Source organism: Panthera pardus, unplaced genomic scaffold (genome assembly GCF_024362965.1).
Source record: "Panthera pardus isolate Hobbes unplaced genomic scaffold, ASM2436296v1 HiC_scaffold_1, whole genome shotgun sequence".
Lineage (NCBI taxonomy): Eukaryota > Metazoa > Chordata > Mammalia > Carnivora > Felidae > Panthera > Panthera pardus.
This window is the reverse complement of record NW_026526654.1, coordinates 50,897,183-50,918,369: the sequence shown is the minus strand read 5'-3', so window position 1 is coordinate 50,918,369 and position 21,187 is coordinate 50,897,183.

The following is a 21,187-nucleotide window of genomic DNA, read 5'->3' as shown; positions in this document are numbered from 1 at the left end:
AACTTACATAATATACATTTTTATGCACGTTTCTGTCTGATATAAGGTTAATATATTTGCCCAAAGTTTAAGAGACAGTTTTAAGAAGGAGAAATTTGAAAGATTAGAAATATATATGACCATTGACCTTTGAAAATTTATAGGATCATCCAAAGAGTGGAAGAGAGAGAAGTTTGAGTCAAACACTATAAACCAATACTTAAGGAATTGCAAAGTATATTTCCTACAGAGAAGGTGTCAGAGTACAGTGAAGGAAATGACTTAGGATGCAGGTAGTAATTGATAAATCTCTGAAGAATTTACTTGAATTAAAAATACATATTTCTTGTTGACTTTGGATAGAGGATTTTTTTAGTTGACAAGTTTGTAAATAAACGTAAACGTATTCAGAAGTAAGTAAATGCTGAGAAGTGACATATTTGTTGCTTTGAGTGAAAGGACTGGGAAGGTTCAACACACCTGTCCTTATTGGTGTGTCCAACAATATGAGACCCACCTGTTACAGGTGGTCAGTTGGCCCTATGTTCTAACAGAGGCACATGGAAGAAAGAATTGCAAATTAAGTGTCCCAGAGAGCTACAAAACCATGCTTTTAACAAACGTGTTTAACCCAGTATGGTAAGCCTATTTGTCTCTGAAAGAGAAATAGGAGAGCATGATGGGTGTATGATAACATGGTGACAATGTTTTAACATTTTATGAAGTAAAGCATCTTCCATTTGCCTGTGGCTACACTATTAAATCATCACACCTTGCTGCCTCATTTCCTCACATGTGTCCTGACCTGGTGGGTTAGAAAAATTCACTCATTCATGTGTTTATAGAGTTGTCATTGTGTACTCACTCTACTGCGGAAACAATGACCTGAGTTAAGGAAGCACAGCTGAAAAGATTTGTGATCTCTACCTTTGTGAATCAGCTGAATCCCTCAAATACTTGCCACATCACTAGTCTGTGCTCCCAGAATGGAGAATGAAGAGGCTAAACACACCTGCATGCTTCCAATACAAGGCTTCAGCAAGTAATATCAGAAATAATATATGCTAAACAGCATCTTTTCCATCAAATGTATCCACTAGTTTTAGAATGCTGTTTTTTTCTTGAAATCCACGTGCTCAAGAAAGTATATGAAGTGTGTGATAGCCAAACTAATAGCCTCTCTTTCCACAATCCAGTTCAGAACATCTTGGCAGCATTTAAAATTCTCAAAGTGCCCTGATTTTTGTTGTTCCTCAACATTCATGCTCATCTTTATTTTTAGCATATGTTGTTATCCTAGTCAACAAGATAATCAAAATGCTTTACGGTGTTTAGTAAAAGATGCAGCGTGCATTTGTGCCACAAGTAGAACAGGACGAGCAGGACAAATGCCTCTTGTGTTACGTCCGTGTCACTTTGTTTGCTCATTTTTTATCATGTCAAATAACCTGACATCAATTCAGTCTTTCAAACCGTGACACACACACACACACACACACACACACACACACACACACACACACAAGTCTTTGATGAGACAGAGTGAATGGATCTGAGGGAAAGAGGTTGAGCTCACAATAGGCAAGAAGGAGGACACACAGTGTGGAAGCAAGAGCATTCAGTTGATACTGAATGACAAACTTTTTATGTTATTGTTGATTAACGAGTAAACTTTCAAAAGCTTTTTTTGTTCCTTGTAATATGTCTAGTTTTATACTGAAATTTAGATCTATTATCCAGTAATTCCAATAATTACTTTCTAAGCATTTAGCAATTCATCACAATGTTCTATGTGTTCCCTCCTAAATTCACTCATTATGAGTCTGATTTTGCTTAATTTATCCTCTAACATTTCATTAAAATAAATTAAATTACTATGTTCTCATTAAAATGAAATGAGAAATGTTATCATGAGATTTATAAAAGAACATTTTCTAATTTCTGAAACAGTTTTATTTATTAATATTTCCATGCCATTTTCCTTAATGCTATTATTTTTACTAAAAGTATGTATCTGTTTTTTCATTACTTCATAATATCTTATCATATATAGTTATAAAAATGCACTTACCGCTACAAGTTTCACTTTCTTTTAATGTTTTTCATCAGACATTCAACTCTAAAAATTCAAAATAGGCTCTTTGATCAACAGAAAACAATGATGCAATCTATCATGTTTATTAAAGAAACTCTCTCTTGGTTTAATTTGATCATATCCTTAGCATTAGATTCACATCCTAATTCATTCATTGCACATGTTCTAAAAACTAGAATTGAGGAAAGTGCATCTCCTGTTAGGATTTTAAGGAGTTGTAATCACTTCCAAAGTACAAAAAGTATTATGTGTGTATAGGTATGAATAGGTAACAAAGCCTCAGCAACATAAAAGTGTTATATTTAAAAACAGGAAGAGATTGAAAGTAGTTTTTACCATTAAGGTAAAACTAATATAATTTACTTTAGAAATTTCAGTTATAAGCAAAAAAATTCTATTTTACTAAAATACAGTCATTTCAGACTGACCACTATTACCTTGTTTCATCTTTTATGTAAAAAAGAATTGGGGATGGATTTGGGGAATAGTAAGAGAAGATACACCAATGAAAATTGAATCAGAAATAAATGTAAACTTTTTTTAGATAAGGAAGAGTAATAACATACATGAGACTTTTATTCCATATTTTTTACTTGGTTTAAGGAAAATTTACTTAAGATAATTTTAGAGACAGTACTTCTTTGACTAATTTTAATGTCCAGTGTATTCAAATAATTTTTGCATAATATTTTATGAAAGACATCTTAAAGTAATCTGTGCAACCTCTCTCCTTAATAATTTTACTTTTTTATTTTTTAACTTATTTTTTATTTTTTAAAGTTTATTTGTTTTGAGAGAGAGAGAGAGAGAGAGAGCAAGCATGAGTGGGATAGAGGAGAGAGAGGAAGAGAGAATCCCAAGCAGGCTCTGCACTGTCAGCACAGAGCCCAACATGGGGCTCGAACTCACAAACCATGAGATCATGACCTGAGCTGAAATTAAGAGTCAGAGGCTTAATTGAGCCATCCAGACGCCCTAGTGACTTTACTTTTAAAGTCTGATTTGTATTATAATGGTTGATGGTGTTCTTTGAATTCCATCAACCATACTCTTTAATATTAGTATATTTTGATAAAAAGTCACTAGATGCATTTAGATATCTGTTAATTTTATCACAGACTACACTGTTGGACAAACTTCATATTTTGCTGACTGCTTTTCCACTGCAATATTCATTTGTCAATGGGAATATGTATAATTTTGCACGGTGCTATACTGATTTCATTTTTTCTAACTCATCTTAGCAAGTTTAATAGCCCTCATACCATCTATTTCAGGGGAGTAAAATGCTGTTTTGAGATAAGTCACTTGTGGTTAACTGCTTTTAAATAAGTGATTAGTCAATTCTAGATTCAAATTCAAATGTTCTAACAGTAAACTTTCTATTTGGGATATTCTGACTCCTTCCCTTCTAATTTTACTTATGTCGTAGGCAGTCTAAACTTGAGAATGTCTACTTGATACCATTGTATTGAAAAAAATACTTGTCTGGCTTTTTACTGACTTTACTGACTTCTGATCTAAGTGTCATCCATAATGCCTATTCTCAGGTTCCTATTTTCTTCATTCTACTTTATTGAAAGCCACCCCAACCCAATTTTCTTATGTTTTCTACTTTACTTTAAAAATTCTTGTGTATCAACAGATGGCTATAAATGTAAAATATACCAACTCACATTAATGCTAAATCTTTTTTTTTTTTAAGTTTTAATTTATTTTTGACAGAGAGAGAGAGCATGAGTTGGGGAGGGACAGTGACAGGGAGACACAGAATCTGAAGCAGGCTCCAGGTTCTGAGCTGTCAGCACAGAGCCTGATGAGGGGCTCAAACTCACGGACTGCGAGATCATGACCTGAGCCGAAGTCAGACGCTCAACCGACTGAACCACCCAGGTGCCCCAATGCTAAATCTTTTTAATGACTTACCATTGCACCAAAAATAAAAGCCCTTACTATGGTCTGAAAAGCATTTTAATGAAATGTCCCTGCTTTTGCCAATATTCTGCCTTTCTCCCTCTGATTTAATCTTCCATTTTTAGTTACACTGGTTTTCTTTAAAATCCTTAAACAGATCTCAATCTTTGAGTCTCTAGACATTATTTCTTTTTCAAATGCCTTTTCACCTACTCTTCAACAATACTCTCCATGTAGACCTCAGAGCAAATATCAGTTTTTCAGGCCAGTGTCTCTGGCCTTATCTGTAATAAATATGTATTTTCCCATTATTTTCTACATCCTCCCATTTCTTATTATGTTAAAATAATTTATTACAGCCACTACTTATTTTACTCATGGTCCATGTATTTGCCACCTTCAACATCTTTTCTAGAATGTATGCTCAGTGAGAAAGTGTTTATTATTGCATTTCCATCAGCTCTGACATGTCTAGCATTCATCAGAAAGCCAGTATTTGTTGAATGAAAGAAAAATAATTTATATTCCATGAACAAAGTAAAAGAAAGTTTCAGCAGCTGAAAATAAGAAGAGAGAGAGGTTGGGAACTACTGGAAAAGTTGTAAGTAGGAAAAATGCTTAAGGATGGCATGACATGTTTTTATACATTCAAATACTGTAGTTCTTATTTAATAAGAAATGGGAGGATGTAGAGAATAAAGATTTTAGAATATTGAGGTTTGAGAGTGATATGTTCGCAATAGACCTTTAAGAATCTTAGCACTGTGATTATTTTCAGTGAACAATTTCTGGGTGTTTTGTTTTTGTTTTTAGTAGATGTAGTGTAGAATAAAAGATCATATGAAATAATCAAGCATCAATATTAAGAAAGTTAAGTAATAGATATATTTTTTCACTCTATCAAAGTGTTCTCAGTACTTTTTATGAACCATGTCTTCTGCTAGGTCTGGAGAAACTAAAACAAAGGAAACTAAGGTATCCCATATAGAAATGTCAAGTGTATTAGGGGAAACTTTGTGCAATCAACATTTTATGGTTGTCTATATCCATATCTAAAAACAATATTTTAATGTAGAAAGTTGGTGGCCACATTTGGTGGCCAACCCAATAGTCATTTCTACTTGTTTCCATAGGAACAGAACTCGAGATTGGTTCATGCTTGGTGCTCCAAGAGAATGTCATTTCTCCCATCTCTAGTGCACAGCTTACTGTTCTTTGATAGAAGTAAATTCAATGGTATATGTATGATGCACACCTATGGTAAAATGACACAGGAAGATGATGCTGTGGGACATCCAGAAAAGGTTTTATGCATATAATACAGATAAAAAAAAAGATCCCTTTTTTCATGTCTTTGGGACCAAACAAACTTAAAGCTGTGGCAGCCATTTTAAATACAGAGAGAGAAATTTGAGGACAAAAGTCAAGATTCTGAGAACAGAAGAGTGGACTGATGAAATGTTGCCTAATTTCAAAAATTTGTAATAAATAAATATACTTTGTACTCATTATCTAAGTGCATGTATTTAAGTGTTGGTTATTTTCAGACAAAGTATCTTGACTGATAAGTATAGTGTGCAAGCATTCTTTCTTCTCCCAAAATGTTAATAGCATTATGTATTGCTTCCAATTCTACAAGTTCTATCAATAACTCTGGGATTTAGAGACATGAAAGCAGTAACTCCTTTTTCAGAGACATTTTCAATGCTTAGTTTAAGCACCAGCTGACCAACATAATGGGTAAATTATACCCCATGGAACTTTTGATTCAGAATAATTATAGTTTTCTAGGTCAAACGAGAGGTAATCATTACCTCTCACTTCCCCCAAATTTAATTGGAAATATGAACATTTAATGCTGTTAATTATAATGCCTGGGTTAAAATTCTCTAGTTTGTATTAATATCTTTTAGCCTAAAATTTGACCTTTTATTAATTTCTTCTCTCATGAGCTAATAAGTACATTGAATTCACACAGTTTGCAAAATGCTTGAATGTTTAAAGCCATTGTTTTTTTAAGTTTACTTTTTTTATTTTGACAGACAGAGAGAGAGAGGAGCAGGGGAGGGGCAAAGAGAGAGGGAGGGAGAATCCCAAGCAGGCTCCACTGACAGCACAGAGCTCAGCTGACATGGGGCTTGATCCCACAAATTGCGAGATCATGACTTGAGCTGAAACCAAGAGTCAGACACTTAACTGACTGAGCCACCCAGGTGCCCCTAAAGGCATGTTTTTAAAAAATACGTTAATATGAATGTACATTTTTACATTGTAAGTTCAAAGTGATAACATGCAGCTCATCATAAATCTGAGTAATATGGCAAGTAGACTTACATGTGATCAAGAGTGTCTTCACCTTGATGTCACAAAAGAGCTTTCATCTAAAAATTCTTTGTTCCACAAATCCCATTTCTCTTTCTTTGTTCTTTGCCCTTGTCAATAACATCCCCATTTGCCCAGTCATCAGCTCCAAAAAAGGAAAAGTGAATCCAAATATGATTTACTCTGTCAGTCACAAACCCCCTAATGAATCAGTCAAGCTCAACACGTCTTACCTTCTTTCTTACATCCTTCCTCCCTTTCTCTTCCCATGAAAGCAGTTACTTCATGTATATATTACTTCTCATGTGTATTATTGTAATAGCCTCCCAAATTATCTCCCTATTTCCAATGTATTTTTTCTCAAGCCTATCTCCTAAATAATGCTGTGTGATTCTTCTAAAATGTTAATTTGACCATGACACTCTTTTGCTTAAAATACACTAATAATTTTGGGAATAAATTTTGAATACCTTATCTTAGCAATTAATGGTTTTCAGAGTCTGGTCTTTAGCTACATTTTGCCCTGTTCTTCTACATTGCACTTCAGTGATAGGCAACTGCTGAACTCCCAACCTTCATTAGGATATTTTATATTATCAAGAATTTGTCATTCTGTTTTCTCTGCTCTGAATGATTTTCTATCCTATGTAAATAGCTGTCTCCTTCTGATACTTCATGACTGAGTTCCAAAAAACTGTTTCTGTGAACTTTTCCCTGACCTCTCAATAGGGTAGCATATTTATTGTATGTTACCATAACAACTTGTGTGCATAATTCTTTACATTATTCAGCTTTTATGCCTGCTGTCCAGCACAGTACTCAGAATATAGAAAGCATAAAATAAATGCATGTTGAATACATAACAATAGGGATGAACTGTTTACTTCCTTGATTTATTCTTATCGTTTGTGTGTGTCATAGATGCTTCTATTTTAAAAAGCAGTTTACAGATCCTGCTTTCATATACCTGTCGTTCAGATTTATTCATATGGGAATATATTTGCCAATCTGTGTTGAAGGTAAATACAGAATAAAACAAATGACGCTGCAAGTATGAAAATACACATTTTGCAATTTTGACTACTTTCAGACATACTTCATAGCTTTCCTTTTCTGTTATAAGAATTATTTCTATCTTTGTACAATGTCAAAATGTTTATTGTTTCTAAAAGCATAGTACATCTTCCTAAGCAAATTATTCTTTACTGTGCACATATTTTAAATCGGTTTCAAGTGTGTGTGAAAGAAATAGTTATGCTAAAACACTAGTTTTAAGAATATATTCATATTTCATATTTAGTATCAAAGGCCAATAAGGAAGAAGCTTATTATGTAACTTATGACCACATGTCTCCAGTCTTAATAAGACAAATGATGTACACGAGGGAAATATTTTTTTCTTTTACTGTCAATTACTATCCTTGATCTAAAAATATAAGTTATGAGGAGAAAGCTTAAATTTTGATGGCTTAGATTTGTCCTCTAAATATTAACATGACAACTTACTTATTACACCAAAATTAATTTCAGATAAATGTTTAAAACTATTGTGGAGAAAACATAATCTTACTAAGTCTATGAGGACTAATCCTTAACATATTTTCACCAATTTAGTATATATCCTGTTCTCAGTGTTACTATAAATCACACAATTAATACATCCTTACCCTGAAGAGCTTTATATTTGCATTTTCTTATTAATAATCAGGATCTATTCTTTTCATCATATTTCTTAATGATAAGCATACATTCTCAAATTTGTATATGGTGGAAAATAAAGTTGATTAGAATCTATAATCGTTTTCTATATGAAAATTAAATTTCATATTTATAAAATAAATATCATGAACAAAAGTACTTAAGTCATTGTGCAGTTTCAACATGACAAGTGAAAATTGATAGAATTCAGGAGCGAAATATAATTTATACATGACATGAAAAAAATAGAAAGGTCAAAGTAGAATAGCAATTTGCTTGCAACACAGTAAAGAAAAAAATGTAATATTGTAGAAGAAAATTATCATTTTATAGTCATGAAAAGAATGACCTTTGTGACATTTCAAAGATTTGACACTAATCTTCCTGAATCATTCTTCATTAGTCAAAAGCATACAAATGTGCTTCATCTGGGCTTTAGTAACATTCTTTTTTTTTTTTTTTTAATTTAATTTATTTTTTTTTAACGTTTATATTTATTTTTGAGACAGAGAGAGACACAGCATGAACGGGGGAGGGGCAGAGAGAGAGGGAGACACAGAATCGGAAGCAAGCTCCAGGCTCTGAGCCATCAGCCCAGAGCCCGACGCGGGGCTCGAACTCACGGACCACGAGATCATGACCTGAGCTGAAGTCGGACGCTTAACCGACTGAGCCACCCAGGCGCCCCAAGTAACATTCTTTAAAAATGCACTTGAGCATATGGACACCAAAAAGTTTAAAGTAGTAGTCAATAGAATTGTGAAGAATGAAAAATAAGAGTTAGCATAGAATTAAAAAAAATATTAAAATATTGTGTGTGAGTTTTTGGTTTGTGTGTTTCTTGTAAATATGAGCTCTCACCATAGCTACTCTCCATTTTCATGTAAACAAACAATAGAGAATTAAAGAAGGAAATAATTTGGCTGGACATCATACAGATTGTTATTTTTATTTCTACATTATCAAAATGTTAGAAAAGAAGAAGAGAAGTTATCAAAGATCTGTTTCTGATAACCTGCAGGGAAAATACAGATATTTCTTTTGGATGACCTTCCTTATTTAAAAGAGAGACATATCTTTCATTAAAAAACACATACAAATTGATTTTCAGTCATGTGTTGACAAGTTTCTTAGGTATAGAAATAAAAAGACATGGTTTCTGATGTTAAGATGATTACGATTTGTTGAAATATTACAGTACAGGATAATAGTTGGTTTAATGACCATGTGTCTAAAAATGTCTTGAAAGAACAGAAGCCTCTAAATCTCACTGAACTCTTTAGAAAAGGCCTTGCAAATGGAAAAGGGCTTGCAAACGAGATGAAGCTTCAGCCAACTTTAAAGAAGCACAGAAACGATCTATGAGAAAGGAAATCGTTGTGGAGCAAGTGACTACTGCTACATGCAAAATTAACAGTTGGTTTTGGCACGTTTAAAGATTGTTCGCAGTATTTTATTATGGTGGCACTCGGAATGCAAATGGCAGGTAGTAATAAAGAGGCTGGAAAGCTTGAATTGGGCCACATCTGGAATAGGCAGTTACACAATTCAGGACACTTTGGATTTTATCCAATAATGTTTAGGAGCCATTAGCTTGTTTTAGACCATGATATTACATGGAAGTTTTTGCCCTCCAGAAACATAACTTTGACCTTGGGACACATGAAAAGCAAAGGACTTAGGGGCAGAGGAACAATGAAGAAGCTATTGTAGTAAAACCAGTGAAGAAATTAACTGATGGTTGAATCTAAGACAACAGGGTCAGAAATAAAAATAGAAAAGGGCACTAGAGAGAGTTAAGAAGTAGATTTTACCATTTTACTAAAAAGATTACTAAAAGATAAAAGTTATATTAAAATACTATAATATAGAGACTATATTCTAAATTATCTATAGTATCTAGATTACATGCTATAATTGGAGAAAGGACTATGATTGGAAAATATGGAAGACTGGGGGTGGCAATGTTAAACTACATCAGCCCTGAAATGTTAGAACACAATGACTGTTAAATTCCTGCACCCTTTTGTGTTCTGGAAAATGGCTTACTGCAAAGAACCACCAATTTCTCTGTGGTTTAGATAAGACTAATGGATGTCCCCTGCCCTGCCCTTTATTTACTTATGACAAGACCAGATACAGGCCCTTCAAATTCCCATTCTTTGCCTCATAAATTGTTAACTGAACTTTTTGTCTTTACCGATCCATCGGGAAAAATTGTTCACTAATATGATTTGACCAAACTTTAGTCAGATTTCTCTTCTTCCAGGCCCCTCAACTTTGGCCCACACTCAGTCTGAGCAAAGAGGAAACGTAGAACATGGCCCCTTTCTAGAAGAGGCAGACACAAAGAAAGACATCTGTTGATCTTTGTCTGAGACAGGTTCTTTCTAGCCTTGTTTACTGCTCCCTATAAAAGAAGAACCCTGGGGCACCTGGGTGGCTCAGTTGGTTTAGCATCGACTTCGGCTCAGGTCATTATTTCACAGTTTGTGGTTTCAAGCCCCATGATGGGCTCTGTACTGACAGCTCAGAGCCTGGAGCCTGCTTCAGATTCTGTGTCTCCCTCTCTCTATGTCCCTCGCCTGCTCACACTGTCTCTCTGTCTCTCTGTCTCTCTCTCTCCCTCTCTCAAAAATAAACAATAAATAATTAAAAAAAAAAAAAAGAACCTTTCCTGCTTGACCTTTGAGATAGTTGTAGAACTCATGGTCAGATTGCATAGCGTCTCTCTCCTTTTTGCAATAATCCTGCAATCTTGCAATAGTAAGGTCTCTCCTTACCTAAGTCTGGATTCTTTTTATTTTGACATAGGAAAAATAGAGAATTCTTATTGGGGAATTTATGTCTATAAATTAACTTTATGTATAATTTATTCCCCATTAGGAGTATCATTATTAACATCTTAAGTTAACATTATGGAGACAGGGAAAGCAAAGAAACACTCATCTATAAATATGGTTTTAATTGTACTATATTAGATACAATTGAATATATGGACAATCATTTTAAATGTCAGTGTAAACATATATGGCCAAAGAACCTAACAAGATTATTTCTTGGACATTCCCAGTTGTTTCTGAGTCATCTCCTGATTTAGATTCAGATTCAAATGGTAGAAACAGATTGAACAAGGTGATAACTCTCTTTTCTTCCCTGGGGCAAAATCCATTTAGCCTGGCCTGACTACCTAACCAGGTGTGAATCCTCACTGAGGTGCAAATTCATTTCTGTACAGTAGAATGGCTACCAACTCACCCCTGGGTAAGCAGCAACTGATCAAGAGTAAACTGTTTGAATTCAGGTTTTAAAACACATAATTTAAAAATTTTCAGAAATAAAGAAATATTGCTGGCATAACTTGCAGGTTATATTTTCTATGGGAAATATGTGTTTTATTATGACTTGACCTGAGAGGAGTTGTGACCATGCAATATGGAAGTACTTGAATATTGTGGTCTGTCAGACCCCTCGGTTACAATGAAATCCTCTAAAATATCATAGCTGAAGCAGCTTCACTCCTCCATTATAGAGTTTTCCCTTTAAATTGTTACCTACCTGGGGATTACTTTTACACGAAGTGATTGCAAAGGAATATTTCATTATTGGACAATATATATATTTTGACACTTCAAATGGTTTTCACTGGCTTCTAAGGGGCCTGTTGCCATAAAATCTGTCTTGTTTGGAGTGATAAGCATCTGTGAACTCTTTGTCATTGTTTGGTACACTACTTTATTGCACATAATTGTCAACATATATGATGAAGTAGCTTTGAAAGTACAGAGGTCCATCATGTTTCATTGTGTAGTACAAGAATATGGCAGCTGCAATATAGAGATGTAGGGGAAGGTCACTAGTATCTTTAGAATGGAATCATAAAGTGATTAATTATTATAATTATTTAATATGATAGAATTCATAATAGTTTTTGTTTAACAGCTCCCAAAACTGGAAATAAAAAGATTAAAACTGTTTAAGTGACTCGTGTTCTCAATAATTGTGTATTCTAAAATATTTCCCATGGTTAAGTAAAAAGTATTTTCCTACTAAAATGAATTTCAAATTTTCACCTGAACTCATGTTAATGAAATGACTTTGAATTCAGCATCTATGAAAAGATTAGCTTAGAAAATAGTCTAAAAATTGGAATATAGATATTGTTCCTTTTAAATGAAGGCACTAAGAAAGAGTTGCCAATAGTTATATAGTCATGAGCTTTTTATCTTCTCATTCAACATGCAGTTAGTTTCTTTTAATAATTGTGCCAGATCTCATCAGCAACATCATATAATTGGTGACATAATGATAATTAATCCTTTTTAAGTTATGTGTGTTAGAAAATGTATTACACAGCTGTGTGAGAAATAGTTTCAGCAGAGAATAATCTCTAGTTTATGTGGGAAATAAAGCAGCTAAAAGCTAAAAACTTGATCTGCTGGAGGTGGATATTAAAAGATGAAACAGTAAAAATAACAGCGGGAAGAATAGGAACCAAAGACTAACTCCAATTCACAAGATCTAGCAGGTTTATTCTGTTAAATGATCACAGATGTCCATTTTTGGCACTTGGGTCAGTGTTTATGAAAATCCTTCTCATAAAGCCAGAAGTTATATTTAACTCTTAGGGGCTATATTTGATAAAAAATATTAATAATAACTATATAATAAAAGACATTAACTAAGGCATGAGATGTAATGGGCAGTCTTGAAAGTGATGATCTTACTTAATTCTCATAAGATCACATTAGGTAAAATATTAACATTTTCTGCATTTTGCAGATGAAGAGTCAAGACTCAACTAGGTTAAACAAATTTTCCAAGTTAATAAGTTAATAAATATGGGAACTGTTGACCTTAAAAATAAAACTGCCAGTTATTATACCAGCAGAAATGGGTTTACTCAGGAGAAGCATAGAATTGTGATCTAGGATAATCAAGCTATGGGGCAAAAACCATAGGCAAATCTGCAAAACAAAGGAGAGGAACATTCTTTTATAGAGGAAAAGGGAAAGTTGGGAAGACTGTTATAAACAAATAAGTCCACTGGAGTGAACTGGGAGTTCCTAGTATGGTTACTTCTCATTGGCTGAGTTGTGATGGTCTCTTATAGGCTAGGCAATCACTAGGGGAGGAGGAAAGCCTTTCTTTCTCCTGCTGGGGTGACAAAGTAGTATGGATGTGGAAGGTCCATCTCTTTGTATTGGATATACAATTGACAATGAGTGGTTGGACATGAGAGATCCCCCTGCTGAACCTTCTGACCTCTGTTTTAGTGAGGTTTCCCTTTATTAATTTTCACAGAACCAAAGTTGAGCAAAGTTATCATGACTATTATTCCAGACTTCTATCAACTACACTGTGGTTCTTTTTGCTAGAGTGCAGAAATCCAATACCCATGCTTATCATGCATATCCACTCCTATATGGAGAAAATACCTACTCTTTAAGTTAGAAATTTTAAAATGAAATTTTCTATTTGTCAGAGTAATCAATTGGTTTGGAACTGGTGTGCCCTTGAGAAAGTTTTATGGGTATAATAAGCTTATTATAAAGTTTGATAAGGAAATATTTTGAAAAAATAAAAAATGAAGACTTTTCCTATTACATACTAAACCATTAAAGATATCTAAGGTAAGTAATATACTGTGGTAATAGTTTATCCTAGAAATTGGTCCCATAGATTGATCAAAAGAGTACTGTAAGATCTTAGAAATTACTTATATCTAGTTGAGTCTTTTTGGAAGGTGTTTTGTCAGGGTATATCAAAACTTTAACATTATCTTGATCTCAGAACACTCTTCAGAAATACACAAGTAGGCAAGTATAAATATAACTGTACACATCACTGCAGTAATTTCAAGAGAGAGAAACTAAGGGCTTTTTAAATGTCTGTCATCTGAGGAATCCTTAAATCATAATAATCCCAGGCTATGAAAAATACATAATATTTATCAACATGAAATATATATGTGTATTCTGAAATAGAGTGTTCATGGTATATTATAAGTGAAAAGATAACGCATAGTATTGAGTGCAGTGTCTTCTAATTAACTGTCTCTCTGTTTATACTTCAGACATTGCAAAAGGTCCAAAAAATTGTACTAAATTGTCAACAGTATTTCTTTGAGGCCCTGGAGTGTAATATTAGTCAGGGGAGGGAAACCCTGTTACTTTATGTACTTCAATAATTTTAATTTTTTGTAACCATACATTAATTTTAAACAATTCAAATTAAAAGCTGTTAATATTTTTCTGTATCTTATATTCCTGATGATTTTTTATTATAAAATCTATAATTTTTCCTTAATATTATTCCCTTCAGTAATTAGGAAAATATTTATCATATCATTGAGAATATAAAGAATTCTAAATAAATGTTCTTTGAACTCTCTAGCAGTGATGACCTTGCAGCTTTTGCACGCTTCAAGACAGTTTACAGTGATACTATTTTATCACAATTTACTCCCTCCCCTTTAAAAGAACAATGAGGGCCTTGGAGCTAATTGTTATTTCAGGAATTGACATTTGTAGTACTCCGTAAACATTTCCTACTTCTAGACTTGTTAAAACTTATCTCTGTGGCTTCAGATAAGCTGTAATTACACCTCATATTATAGTATATACACCTTTATATTTTACTGAATAATAAAATTTCACATATCTATAATTAGATACATGTACATAAATAGGTGAATAGGTAATTAATACTCATTAACTCTGCTTCCACAGCAATATGTAAAATCAGAGTCATTACTTTATGGCCATACTTCTTAAACTATCATGTAGAGTTGGAATGTAGCCTCTATTTGTACTTCATTTATATTGTATAAATTACATAATTATTTACATAGTTAATAATATGTCTATGATATCATCCCCTAGTCAACTCACAAATACATTACCTGTGTCCTGTTGTGGTATATACAATGGAATACTACTTGGCAATGAGAAGGAATGAAATCATGCCATTTGTAGCAACGTGGATGGAACTGGAAGGTATTATGCTTAGTGAAGTCAGTCAGTCAGAGAAGGACAGATACCACGTGTTTTCACTCTTATGTGGATCTTAAGAAACTTAACAGAAGTCCATGGGGGAAGGGAAGGGAGGAAAATAGTTACAAACAGAGAGGGAGGGAGGCAAACTACAAGCGACACTTAAATACAGAGAACAAAATTCAGCACCCTTTCTTAATAAAAACCTTGAGAAAGTTGGGATAGAAGGAACATACTTAAACATCATAAAAGCCATTTATGAAAAGCCCACAGCTAACATCATCCTCAATGGGGAAAAACTGAGAGCTTTTTCCCTGAGACCAGGAACACGACAGGGATGCCCACTCTCACCGCTGTTGTTTAACATAGTGTTGGAAGTTCTAGCATCAGCAATCAGACAACAAAAGGAAATCAAAGGCATCCAAATTGGGAAAGATGAAGTCAAGCTTTCACTTTTTGCAGATGACATGATATTATATATGGAGAACCCGATAGACTCCACCAAAAGTCTGCTAGAACTGATACATGAATTCAGCAAAGTCGCAGGATACAAAATCAATGTACAGAAATCAGTTGCATTCTTATACACTAATAATGAAGCAACAGAAAGACAAATAAAGAAACTGATCCCATTCACAATTGCACCAAGAAGGATAAAATACCTAGGAATAAATCTAACCAAAGATGTAAAAGATCTGTATGCTGAAAACTAGAAAGCTTATGAAGGTAATTGAAGAAGATATAAAGAAATGGAAAGACATTCCCTGCTCATGGATTGGAAGAATAAATATTGTCAAAATGTCAATACTACCCAAAGCTATCTACACATTCAATGCAACCCCAATCAAAATTGCACCAGCATTCTTCTCGAAACTAGAACAAGCAATCCTAAAATTCATATGGAACCACAAAAGGCCCCGAATAGCCAAAGTAATTTTGAAGAAGACCAAAGCAGGAGGCATCACAATCCCAGACTTTAGCCTCTACTACAAAGCTGTCATCATCAAGACAGCATGGTATTGGCAGAAAAACAGACACATAGACCAATGGAATAGAATAGAAACCCCAGAACTAGACCCACAAACGTATGACCAACTCATCTTTGACAAAGCAGGAAAGAACATCCAATGGAAAAAAGACAGTCTCTTTAACAAATGGTGCTGGGAGAACTGGACAGCAACATACAGAAGGTTGAAACTAGACCACTTTCTCACACCATTCACAAAAATAAACTCAAAATGGATACAGGACCTGAATGTGAGACAGGAAACCATCAAAACCTTAGAGGAGAAAGCAGGAAAAGACCTCTCTGACCTCAGCCGTAGCAATCTCTTACTCGACACATCCCCAAAGGCAAGGGAATTAAAAGCAAAAATGAATTACTGGGAACTTATGAAGATAAAAAGCTTCTGCACAGCAAAGGAAACAACCAACAAAACTAAAAGGCAACCAATGGAATGGGAAAAGATATTTGCAAATGACCTATCAGACAAAGGGCTAGTATCCAAAATCTGTAAAGAGCTCACCAAACTCCACACCCGAAAAACAAATAACCCAGTGAAGAAATGGGCAGAAGACATGAATAGACACTTCTCTAAAGAAGACATCCAGATGGCCAACAGGCACATGAAAAGATGCTCAACGTCACTCCTCATCAGGGAAATACGAATCAAAACCACACTCAGATATCACCTCACGCCAGTCAGAGTGACCAAAATGAACAAATCAAGAGACTATAGATGCTGGCGAGGATGTGGAGAAACGGGAACCCTCTTGCACTGTTGGTGGGAATGCAAATTGGTGCAGCCACTCTGGAAAACAGTGTGGAGGTTCCTCAGAAAATTAAAAATAGACCTATCCTATGACCCAGCAATAGCACTGCTAGGAATTTGCCCAAGGGATACAGGAGTACTGATGCATAGGGGCACTTGTACCCCAATGTTTATAGCAGCACTCTCAACAATAGCCAAATTATGGAAAGAGCCTAAATGTCCATCAACTGATGAATGGATAAAGAAATTGTGGTTTATGTACACAATGGAGTACTACATGGCAATGAGAAAGAACGAAATATGGCCCTTTGTAGCAACATGGATGGAACTGGAGAGTGTGATGCTAAGTGAAATAAGCCATACAGAGAAAGACAGATACCATATGGTTTCACTCTTATGTGGATCCTGAGAAACTTAACAGAAACCCATGGGGGAGGGGAAGGAAAAAAAAAAAAAGAGGTTAGAGTGGGAGAGAGCCAAAGCATAAGAGACTGTTAAAAACTGAGAACAAACTGAGGGTTGATGGGGGGTGGGAGGGAGGGGAGGGTGGGTGATGGGTATTGAGGAGGGCACCTTTTGGGATGAGCACTGGGTGTTGTATGGAAACCAATTTGACAAGAAATTTCATATATTGGAAGAAAAAAGAAAAATAAAAAATAAGTAAAAATAAGAAGAGAAGGGAAAAAAATAAATACAGAGAAAAACTGAGGATGGATGGGGTGAGTGGGGGAGAGGGAAAATGGGTGATGGGCATTGAGGAAGGCACTTGTTGGGATGAGCACTGGGTGTTGTATGTAAGCCAATTTGACAATAAATTATTAAAAAAAAACTTTCAACATTGTATAATAGAAATTTTTGTGTTTACCATTACATAACAAGATTGCATTTGAAGATGTGTTAACACACAATAAACCTTAAAAGCAGACCTATGTATCAAAATCTTGGGATGATTAGTAATGACTACTCAGGGTGGAAATAGGTATTGTTACTTCAAAATTTATTGAATATAAGAAAAATATATTTTGCTGGTTTGAAGAAAATATTCCCATGTTCAGAAGATGTCTCATATGCCATTATTTACAACTTTGAAGTGAAATTGCAGACAGAGAAAGAGACGGAGATCATACATACATTTTTATCAGTTTAAGTTAGGTCATGCTGTTGTTATTATCAAACTCCAAATCTTAGCAGTATAACAGACTAAAGATTTATTTCTTAGCCAAGGCAATTCTGAGGTGAGCTGTACAGCACTCATTCATCTTGAATCTCTGCCATCTGGAATTTGTGGTCTTCAGCTTTTCAGCTGAGGAAGAGGCATAGAGGGGACAAATAAACTATTAACAGCCTCTGACCAGAAGTGGAAACATATCATTAGGCCCGTAGTTCATTGGTCATCACAAGTCACATGATCACAGTCGTATTCTACGGGAGGCTGACAAATATAAACCTGGGCACTTGGTTAGCTTTAGCTGTGTTTGTCATACCATGACACTAAATGAGGAAACTGTGATAAAGAACCTTAACATCTAAATTATAAACAAAGATTGCCAAATGTTTCCATGAATTAGAAAAAGAAACAAAACATAGACAGTCCCTGTGTTAATAGAAGTTATAATTCTGTGGGCCAGATGGACAATTAGATAAGTAAGTGCCATAAAGGTGAGGCACATGTCATCAGAAGAGAAAAACAAAACTAGAATCTATGTTAGTCTTTTCATTGCTCTTCCAGCCTCTTGTTTTTCTTTGCTTCTGCCTGTATTCTCTTTCTTTTGGCCTGAAAAACTCTCTCTACTCTTTCTAATATAGATGGTAAATCTCTAGGGTTTACTTATTTTGCAAGTTTTTAATTTCAACTTCATTTTTATAACCACTATCACTGGATAGATAATTCTGTTACAACAATTTTTCTCTCACATCTTTCAGTAGTTCATTTTTACATCTTCTGGTTTTCCTTGACTGTTGAAATGTTGGTTGTTAACTCTTACTACTGTTTCTTTGCAAGTAATGTATGCTTTTTTTTTTTCTCTGCTTTCAGGCTTTCTACTTTCTTTGTTTTCAGTAGTTTTACTATAGTATGCATATGTGCACACACCTTTTCATTGTTCTCTCTCTTTCTCCTTATTTTTTTTTTTTTCCTTTTTTAAAAAATGAAAGGACATCTCCATGGCTCAGTCAGTTGAGCATCCGACTTCAGCTCAGGTCCCTATCTCGCTGTTCATGGGTTCGAGCCCACATTGGGCTCACTGCTGTCAGCACGGAGTCCTCTTTGGATCCTCTGTCCCCTTCTCTCTGCCCCTCCCCAGCTCGCTCTCTCTCTCTCTCTCTCTCATTCAAAAGTAAAAAAACATTTGAAAAAAATGAAATAAAAATAAATAAAAGTGGGTACTGTGTGGAGTTGGCAAGGCTCTTGAAATTTTGGTTTGGTATCTTTCATCATGTTTTATAAACAGTTATCTCGTGAAACACTACTTTTGCCTTATCTCTCATTTCTCCTTTCAAGATTCAAATTACATATATGCTAGACTTTTGTGCTGAATAAATGCCACTAATAGTCTGTTCTCTATTTTCCATTTTCATTTCTTTCCTTTAGATATTTTCTATTTAACTGTCTTCCACTTATCACTCCTCTTTTTTTTCATCAATAACCTGCTGTTAAACTAATCATTTGGGTTGTCGAATTCAGTTGTATATTTTAGTCTTAAGACTATCCATTTCATTCTTTTTCAGATTATTCTTTGATTAAAATCTCCACTTTTTCATTTATTATGTGTCTTTTTTATTTTGTTAATCATGTTAATCATATTGTAAAACTCCTATTATCAATTAAATGCTTGATTTTCAAGTATTTAATCATGATTTTTCATATTCCTACTAATTTTTTATTGTATTATGTACTGAAAAAACTTAAGAGGCTCTTGATTTCACACACTTTTCTGCAGTTGGTTTATTGTTTTTTCTAGGTAGAGTGGCAGATAAACACCTTAATCCAATCAGACTGTGAAGTGATTAGTGTTTTGACAGTTCAGATACCACAGTTTGCCAAGTCTCCCAGACTTCAGTTCTTTAAGATTTATAACTGACATGACAACTTTTGTGTGTTCTTCTCAACATTTGAAAACCAAGTAGAATTTTTGAGCTTTGATTTTCAGTCTTCTGCCCTAACACCTTCAGAATTTGGGAAATGTATTAGTGGGGAGATTGGCAGTACTGGTTTCCTCTGACCCTTTATCTCCTTTTTCTCACCAGGAATGTGACATTCTTGTTATCTGTTTACCTACCTACCTACTTGCCTATCTATCTACCTATTACCTATTTATCATCTATCATTTTAGCCCTGTGAAACCACCCAAAGTTTATCTAGTTTGTATGCACTATGAGATTGCTCTTCTGTCTGTGACACTTTACCTAAGTCTTCACAATTTTTGCCCCTTACACAAAATTAACAAATGCCCAGAGGAGCATAGAGAGACAGAGAGAGAAAATCATACTCTATTTATCTTTCTCTGGATTATCTCACTTAGCATGTGCCTTCAAGTTCTGTCCATGTTATTGCAGATGGAAGGATATCATTCTTTCTCATGGCTGAATAATCTTCCATTGTTTGTAATATACCACATCTTTTTATCTGTTCATCCAGTGGCGGGCACTTACTTTGTTCTGGTATTTTGGCTATTGTGAATGATGCTGTAATAAATGTAGGCATGCAGATATCTTTTCAATATCCTGTTTTCACTCACTTCAGATATATGCCCAGGGGAGAGATTGCTAGATCATATTGTAGTTCTATTTTTAATTTCTTGAGGATCCCCCTACTGTTTTCCATAGGATGTATCCATTTATGTTCCCACCAAAAGGGCATAAGAGTTTCCTTTTCTCCACATTCTTGCCAAAATTTATCTCTTGTCTTTTTTTTTTTTTTAAATGTTTACTTATCTTTATTTTGAGAGAGAGAGAGAGAGGGAGCGGGATAGGAGCATAGAGAGACAGAGAGAGAGAATTCCAAGCAGGCTCCATGCTATCAGGACAGAGCTAGACATGGAGCTTGGTCTCAGGATCATGAGATCATGACCTGAGCTGAATCAAGAGTCAGATCCTTATCTGACTGAGCCTCCCAGGTGCCCTATCTCTTGTTTTTTTGATGTTAGCCATTTTAACAGGTGTGAAGTGATGCCTCACTGTACTTTTGATTTGCATTTCCCCAATGATTAGTGATGTTGAACGTCTTTTCATGTGCTTGTTGGCCATTTGCATGTTTTATTTGGAAAAAGTGTCTATTCACTTCTTCTGCCCATTTTTTAATTAGATTGCTTTTTTTTGTTTGTTACTGAGTTGTATGAGTTCTTCATATATATTGGATATTACCATCTTATTAGATACATAGTTTGCGGGGCACCTTGGTGGCTCAGTTGATT